Source organism: Manis pentadactyla, chromosome 10, assembly GCF_030020395.1.
Source record: "Manis pentadactyla isolate mManPen7 chromosome 10, mManPen7.hap1, whole genome shotgun sequence".
Taxonomy (NCBI): Eukaryota; Metazoa; Chordata; class Mammalia; order Pholidota; family Manidae; genus Manis; species Manis pentadactyla.
In genome coordinates this window covers 105,149,162-105,157,714 of record NC_080028.1, presented here as the reverse complement: position 1 = coordinate 105,157,714, position 8,553 = coordinate 105,149,162, and the positions used below count along the sequence as shown (strand labels likewise).

The following is an 8,553-nucleotide window of genomic DNA, read 5'->3' as shown; positions in this document are numbered from 1 at the left end:
CTCACACCCGTGCCCAGACGTGGCCCTGAGGGTCTGGTCCTCCCAGTGCTCATGGCAACAACCCCTCCCTAGGATCCTTCCACAGGCCCCAGGCCCAATTCCCACCCAGTTCTTCTTTTTATAAGATCCTGCAGTCATGGTCACACTTCAGACCCACAGGGACGTCATCTGATGCAGGAAGGGGGATTGGCTCCCTCCGCCGCAGCCTGCCCGACCCAGGCAGTAGCCAGGAGACCCCGGCCCTGGCAGCTCCCGTGGCCTCCCCAGGAGTGCTGGACAGGGGTTGGGCCCAGGGCCAGGAGCCATGCTGGGAGCCCAGCATGCCAGGGGACTGGCGGAGGGTGGCTGAGGGGAGGGGCCTCGAGAGCGGGTGCCACCCCCTCCCCTGTGCAGGAGCCCCGCCCTCCAAGGGGTGTGTTCGCTGACCACAGCCTCCTCCTGCAGCTCCCACCTCCCTCCCGCTTCCGCTTTCCCCCAATGACCGGGACACCTGCCGCCAACCTCCTCACCGCCTCCCCAGCGCCCGCTGCCGGCCAGTGCCGCCCGGCGCTCACCGTGTCCTCCGGGCGCCGCCCGCCACTGTCCGCCACCGACATGGAGCCCCACGGACGCTGCTGCTGCCGCCGCCGTCAGTACTCTCCATCGCCCGCCCGGACGGGGTCCTCCACCGACATGCCGCTCGCCGTCCCCACCGCTGACACGGCCCTGCGCGGGTGCTGCCAACCGCCAGCGCCGCTGCCCGCCCCCGCCTTCCATCGCCAACCGCCACCAGCGGCGCTGCCTCTGGCCGACGCCTCCCTCTGCCAAAGCGCAGCTGCCTGCAGCCCACCACCTACCGGGAGGACACCCGCCGCCCGCCCACACCCACCGACGGTGCCCTCCGCTCGCCGCTGCCGCTTGCGCCGGCCTGTGCGCTCAGCTGCTGGCCCGGCGGACTCCTCTTCCGCCCAAAGGGGGCCCCTTGTCAGGACCTGGCTCCCTCCTTCCCACGAAGTCCTTGCCGCCTCCCTCATCTCCTCCCAGCAGCAGCTCATAGTAAGTCATCACCCCCATTTTGGTTTTTTGATCAGGGCCTTTTGGCGGGTGGTGCGTGGGCCCCAGGAGGAAAGTTGAAAGCTATGGGTGGCCGTTGGACCCTCGAGGGATTGATGGGGGACACCCCTTGCCTCTGCAGCAGGGCACCTGCCCAGCACCCCCACTTACAGCCGGGGCCAGAGGCAAAGTTGATATGCAGGGCGCAGCAGGGGACCATAGGTTGGGGGACTCTCCTGGTTTCCCCCAAGGTGGCATGGAGGGCGGGTCTCCTTGGCAAGGGGTCCGCCAGGTTGGGGTTCACCAGGTTGGACACACACACACACACACACACACACACACACACCCTCACCCTCTGCCGCCTCCTACACCTTGTCCTACCCCAATTTCTCTCCCTTATTTCTCCTTTCCCCCTCCCCTGTGTAACCAGAGGCAGAAGGGTGCTGCAGAGTGCATAACCCCTACCCTGGGGCCCTGGCGGGGGCACACAGTGAAAAACAGGGGTGAAGATGGCCTCAGCAGTGCCCCATCTCCAGGCCTGGCAAGGTGCGCCCGCTGTGGGAAAATGGCCCCTGCAGAGGAGGGCGCAGAGCAGGAAGCAGTGCCCTTGGCTGCCTTGAACTTAGAACAGGGCAGTCGGCCTCCACCCCGCCTGCCTTGGCGCCCCAGACTGGGGCAGTGCATGCACATCCCCAGCCAGGAGGGTGGCCCGGTCTCACTGGGAGCACCCCAGGCCTGTCAGCTTCTCGGCCTGCAGGTACAGGTTGCCATGGCAGGTCTGTGGGCATGGGGGCATTCCCACTGGAAGGGTGCATCTGCAGGCAGAGGGCGGGCTTCAGCACTCCCGAAAGGGACAGGGTCGGAGTCCAAAGGGATGGGTGTGTCAAGGTTCCAGCAGCTGTGTGGTGGTGGCCTGGCCCATTGGTGAGTGGGTCCCCGTGGTGGTGTTGGTTCCCCTCCTTCATGTGTCTGCATGTGTGGTGCTGCATGTGTGTTAGACATGTATGTGTGGCTGGGGACAGTGTGTGTGTCTCTGGGCGCCTGTACCCTAGAAGAGGCTGAGGAAGGTGGCTGTTTCCCCACGACTGCCTAGCTAAGAAGCCAGGTGAGGAGATTGTGGGGTGGGCTTCTGGGGAGACTGGTCCCCACAGGGAGGTCCCTGGAGCAGGAGTAGTCACAGCGGAGCACATCCTGCCCTTCCCCTCTCCATGGCGGGACTCCTGCAAATCAGGGCTTCTCCTGTGACCTGCCCTCCCTGCCTCTGAAAAGCGGCAGCCTGCTAGCGGACTCTCTCTTCTTTGTGGGGAAGCCCTGTAAGTTGGGTTGACCCTCTTAGTGACATTTGACATTTCTGTTTTCCCTACAAGGTCTCAAAGGGAACAACTTCATCTGTCTTCAGTCAACTCACAAAAGTTCTTCTGCTCAATCCATTTCTGCAAACATCTGCTGTTCTCTGTGTCCAGGGTCATGCCAGGCAGGTTAAGTAACTCCTTTTAGTATCCTTAGCAAGCCACCATTCTCTGCCCTCCCTCATCCCATAGCATTACAGAGAGCACAGTTGTTATTTGTGGAACCTCCATCCTGCTTTCTTTCCATGGTGGCTGCATCAGTTGCTATCCTGCCAGCAGTGCCCAAGGGTTCCATTGTCTCCACATCCTCGCCAACACTTGTTACTTTTTGTCTCTTGGATAGTGGCCGTTGTGACTGGTGTGCTGGGTCATCTCATCGTGATTTTGACTTGCATTTCCCTGATGATGAGTGATGCTGAGCATCTTTTTAAGTCTGTTGGCCATCTGTATGTCTCCTTGGCAAAAATGTCTATGGAGTAAGTAAAGGGTGAGAAAATGGTTGAGAATATTTGATACCTTGATCTAGGCAAGAGTTATGTGTGTACATGCATCAAAATTCATCAATCTGTACACTATGATTTGTGCGTTTTGTTGTATGTATATCTCACTCTAAAGTTTTTTAAGGAAAGTACAGAAATTGCTCATGGTCCTTTGACAAGGGTCAGTGTTGGAGAGACACACCATTTATTCTGTCACTCTCTGAAGGTGAATTGGGGCTGCTCTAACATATATGCATATGTGGCTGTATGGAATGGCTATTTTCTTTTGTGCAGCAGGCTGGGCAGGCTACTTAGTGAAGTGAAGTAGTCATTTCTGCTTGCTAATGCAACCCAATCTGTTGTATTTGGTGGTGGTGTATTAGCTCTTTTTATAGTTTGGAAATGAATCCCTTATAGGACATATCACTTGCAAACATGTTCTCCCATGCAGTTCGCTCTGTTTTGTTGATGGTCTTCACTTAGTCCAAGAGTTTACTGCCCATGGTTTTCTTCTTGGTGTTTTCCAGTTTTAGGTATTATATTTAGGTCTTTCACCCATTTTGAGTTTATTTTTATATGGTGTGAGACAGTGGTCAAGTTTCATCCTTTTGCGGGTAGCTGTCCCGTTTACCCAATACCACTTATGGAAGGACTGTCTATTCCCCGTCATATATTCTTGCCTCCTGCACCATAGACTGATGGACCGTGTAAGCATGGTTTTGTGTCTGGGCTGCCTGATTTTTTTCAGTGATTGATGCGTCTGTTTTTGTGTCGGGACCATACTGTTTTGCTTTCTGCAGCTTTTGTTGGTATAGTTTGAAAGCTAAGAGTGTGATAAGTCCAGCTTTGTTATTCTTCCTCCAGCTTGCTTTGGCTCATCTGAGCCATCTGTGCTTCCATACAAATGTTTGGATTATTCATTCTAGTTCTGTGGAAAATTCCATGGGTATTTTGATAGGGGTGATTGGACCTGTACATTGCTTTGGGTAGTTTTAACAATACTATTTTTTAATTTTAATAATGTTAATGTCAGACATATTAATTCTTCTGTTTGATGAGCATGGGCTACTTTGCATTAACTTGTGTCATCTTCCATTTATTTCCTCAATGTCCCAGCATTTTCAAAGTATATATCTTTCACCTCCTTGGCTGAAGATACTCCTAGATATCTTATTCCCTTGATACAATTGCAAATGCGATTATTTTCTTACATTCTTTTTCTGCAAGTTTGTTTTTTATATATACAAATGCAACAGATTCCTATATATTAATTTCCGTGTGTTCATTTTGTATCCCGCAACTGTACTGAATTCATCCCTTAGTATTAATTTGTTGGAGTCAGTCATGTTTTCTCAAAATAGTGTAATGCCATCTGCAAATCAAGGCAATTTTACTTCCTCCTTACCCGTTTGGGTGAGTTTTGTTTCTTTTTCTCATCTGATTTCTTTTTCTTTCTTGATTTCTGTGGCTAGGACTTATAGTACTGTGTGGAATAAGTGTTGAGAGAGTGGGCATCCTTGCCTTGTTCCTGAGACTATGGTCCTGGCTGATGATCCTTTTAATACATTTTTTAATTTGGTTTGCTTGTGTTTTGTTCAATATTGTTGTATCTATATTCATCAAGGCTATTGGGCTATAATTTTTTATTTTTCTAGTTTTTCTCATTTTGATGTCAGCATAATGCTGACCTTGTAAAATGAATTTGGAAGTTTTTTTCCCTCTTTTTTTGGGAATATTTTGAGAATATCAGTCCTTTTCTATACATGTTTCATAGAATTCATCTGTGAAGTCATTTGTTGCTGGACTTTTTTTGATGGGATTTTCTTTTTATTAGTAGTACTAATTCATTTTTGTTACTTGTTATCGTCCTGTTCAGATTTTCTGTTTCTTCCTGCTTCAGTCTTGGAAGATTGTATATGTTTCTAGGAATTTATCCATTTCTTCTACATCATCCAATTTATTGGCATATAATTTTCCTAGTAATGACATTTAATCACTTGTACCGATGTAGGCTATATTTTAACATCTATTTCAGTACTGTTTGTGTTTGAGTCTTGACTCTTTTTCTAATGCATCTCAGTAAAGATTTATCACTTTTGTTTGTCTCTCTGGAGAAGCTCTTTTTAAAAAAAATTTGTTATTAAGGTATTATTGATATACACTCTTATGAAGGTTTCACATGAAAAAACAATGTGGTTACTACATTTACCCATATTATCAAGTCCCCACCCATACTCCAATGCAGTCACTGTCCGTCAGTGCAGCAAGATGCCACAGATCCACTATGTGCCTTCTCTGGGCTACACTGTTCTCCCCGTGATACCCCACACCATGTGTACTAAACATAATACCCCTCAATCCCCTTCTCCCTCCCTCCCCACCCGCCCTCCCACACCCCTCCCCTTTGGTAACCACTAGTTCATTCTTGGAGTCTCTGAGTCCGCTGCTATTTTGTTCCTTCAGTTTTGCTTCATTATTATACTCCACAAATGAGGGAAATCATCTGGCACTTGTCTTTCTCTGCCTGGCTTATTTCACTGAGCATAATGTCCTCCAGCTTCATCCATGTTGTTGCAAATGGTACAATTTGTTTCTTTCTTATGGCTGAATAGTATTCCATTGTGCATATGTACCACCTCTTCTTTATCCATTCATCTACTGATGGACACTTAGGTTGCTTCCATTTCTTGGCTATTGTAAAAAGTGCTGCGATAAACATAGGGGTGCATATGTCTTTTTGAATCTGAGAAGTTGTATTCTTTGGGTAAATTCCAGGGAGTGGGATTCCTGGGTCAAATGGTATTACTATTTTTAGTTTTTTGAGGAACCTCCATATTGCTTTCCACAATGGTTGAACTAGCTTACATTCCCACCAGCAGTGTAGGAATGTTCCCCTTTCTCTGCATCCTTGCCAGCATTTGCTGTTCTTAGTCTGTTGGGTGGTGGCCATCCTAACTGGTGTCAGGTGATATCTCATTGTGGTTTTAATTTGCATTTCCCTGATGATTAGTGATGTGGAGCATCTTTTCATATGTCTGTTGGTCATCTGAATTTCTTCTTTGGAGAACTGTCTCTTCATATCCTCTGCCCATTTATTAATCGGGTTATTTGCTTTTTGGGTGTTGAGGCCTGTAAGTTCTTTATATATTTTGAATGTTAACTCCTTGTTGGATATGTCATTTACAAATATATTCTACCATACTGTAGGATGCCTATTTGTTCTGTTGATGGTGTCCTTTGCCATACAGAAACTTTTTAGTTTGATGTAGTCCCATGAGTTCATTTTTGCTTTTGTTTCCCATGCTTGAGGAGATGCGTTCAGGAAGAAGTTGCTCATGCTTATATTCAGGAGATTTTTGCCTATGTTGTCTTCTAAGAGTTTTATGGTTTCATGACTTACATTCAGGTCTTTGATCCATTTTGTGTATGGGTTTAAACAGGTCTTTGATACACATTTTGTGTATGGGTTTAAACAATAACCCAGTTTCATTCTCTTGCGTGTAGCTGTCCAGTTTTGCCAACACCAGCTGTTGAAGAGGCTGTCATTTCTCCATTGTATGTCCATGGCTCCTTTATCATATATTAATTGACCATATATGGTTGGGTTTATATCAGGGCTCTCTAGTCTGTTCCATTGATCTAGTGGTCTGTTCTTGTGCCAGTACCAAATTATCTTGATTACTGTGGCTTTGTAGTAGAGCTTGAAGTTGGGGAGCATAACCCCCCCAGCTTTATTCTTCCTTCTCAGGATTGCTTTGGCTATTTGGGTTCTTTTGTGGTTCCATTTGAATTTTAGAATGATTTTCTCTAGTTTGCTGAAGAATGCTGTTGGTATTTTAATAGGAATTGCATTGAATCTGTAGATTGCTTTAGGCAGGATGGCCATTTTGACAATATTAATTCTTCCTATTCATGAGCACGGCATGTATTTCCATTTATTGGTATCTTCTCTAATTTCTCTCATGCGTGTCTTGTAGTTTTCAAACTATAGGTCTTTCACTTCCTTTGTTAGGTTTATTCCTAGGTATTTTATTCTTTTTGATGCAACTGTGAATGGAATTGTTTTCCTGATTTCTCTCTCTGCTAGTTTATTGTTAGTGTATAGGAATGCCACAGATTTCTGTGTATTAATTTTGTATCCTGCAACTTTGCTGAATTCAGATATTAGATCTAGTAGTTTTGGAGTGGATTCTTTAGGGTTTTTTATGTACAATATCATGTCATCTGCAAACAGGGACAGTTTTACTTCTTCCTCGCCAATCTGGATTCCTTGTATTTCTTTGTTTTGTCTGATTGCCATGGCTAGGACCTCCAGTACTATGTTGAATAGAAGTGGGGAGAGTGGGCATCCTTGTCTTGTTCCCAATCTTAAAGGAAAAGCTTTCAGCTTCTTGCTGTTAAGTATGATGTTGGCTGTGGGTTTGTCATATATGGCCTTTATTATGTTGAGGTACTTGCCCTCTATACCCATTTTGTTGAGAGTTTTTATCATGAATGGATGTTGAATTTTGTCAAATCCTTTTTCAGCATCTATGCAGATGATCATGTGGTTTTTGTCCTTTTTATTGATGTGGTGAATGATGTTGATGGTTTTTCGAATGTTGTACCATCCTTGCATCCCTGGAATAAATCCTACTTGATCATTATGGATGATCTTTTTGATGTATTTTTGAATTTGGTTCGCTAACATTTTGTTGAGTATTTTTGCATCTATGTTCATCAGGGATATTGGTCTGTAATTTTCTTTTTTTGTGGTGTCTTTGCCTGGTTTTGGTACTAGAGTGATGCTGGCCTCATAGAATGAGTTTGGTAGTATTCCCTCCCTTCTACTTTTTGGAAAACTTTAAGGAGGATGGGTGTTAGGTTGTCTCTCTTTCTTAAGGGCTTCCCATAGATCAATGCCCAGGTCTTCCAAGTGACACTGAAGTGTCTCTCTCTCCTCAATAACCCTTTTTATTATCTCGATAAACAGACATCTCACAATCCTGGCTGCTATACGGCTGCTCAGGGCTTCTAAGCAGTCTTCTGTCTCTTGGAAGACTAATCCCACAGCTTCCAGCATCTCCACCCTTCCCAAATTCTAGGGATGTTCCCACGCTTCTAGGAGGTTCTTTACCCTAGGCCAGTTCCTCACTAGGGGTTCCCATAAATTGGGGGTTCCTGGGTGAACCCGCACCCTCTGCCGGTGCCGGAAGTACTGGTGAGTCATCACCCCCCACCACAGCAGGCGCTGTTGCCTCCCTACCATCCATAAGGGGTGTTCTGGGTATCTCCCCACTATCTCTAGGGGCAGTCTGCCCATGCATTGCACCCATGAAGACAGATTTTTGGTTCAGAGATCCTCCCATCTCAGTCAGCTGTAACTCTGGGGGGAAAATAGTTCCCAGCCCGGGGCAAATTACCTTTGAAGCTGAAATCGGTCAAGGGAAGAAAGAAAGTGGGAAAAAGCCATTCATTACTTACAATCAGTCATCCACTTCTGCTTCCCATGCCTCTCATGACCTGGCTGCAAAAAGGGACCCCACTCAATCTTTCTGGTCCAGATACGCCCTCACTCCCTCTTGTAATCACCTAATGATATGGAGATGGACTACTTCTCTCCACCCTTTAGAGATACGTATTGATATGGAGACACACTAAGGCCGGGAGAGAAATTCTGGAAATACTGCAATTTTACCCATAGTAAGAAAGGT

The 8,553-nt window shown here is 46.7% G+C and overlaps 1 protein-coding gene across 1 annotated transcript in view; it reads left to right on the top strand.

Moving 5' to 3' along the window:
- Positions 1 to 879: 879 nt before the first annotated feature.
- Positions 880 to 8,553, top strand: part of GLIPR1 (GLI pathogenesis related 1) — a 30,967-nt gene continuing 23,293 nt past the window's right edge. Inside the window, 1 exon segment of the mRNA XM_057487497.1 lies at positions 880 to 1,035. The gene's annotated coding sequence lies outside the window, so the exon portion shown is untranslated.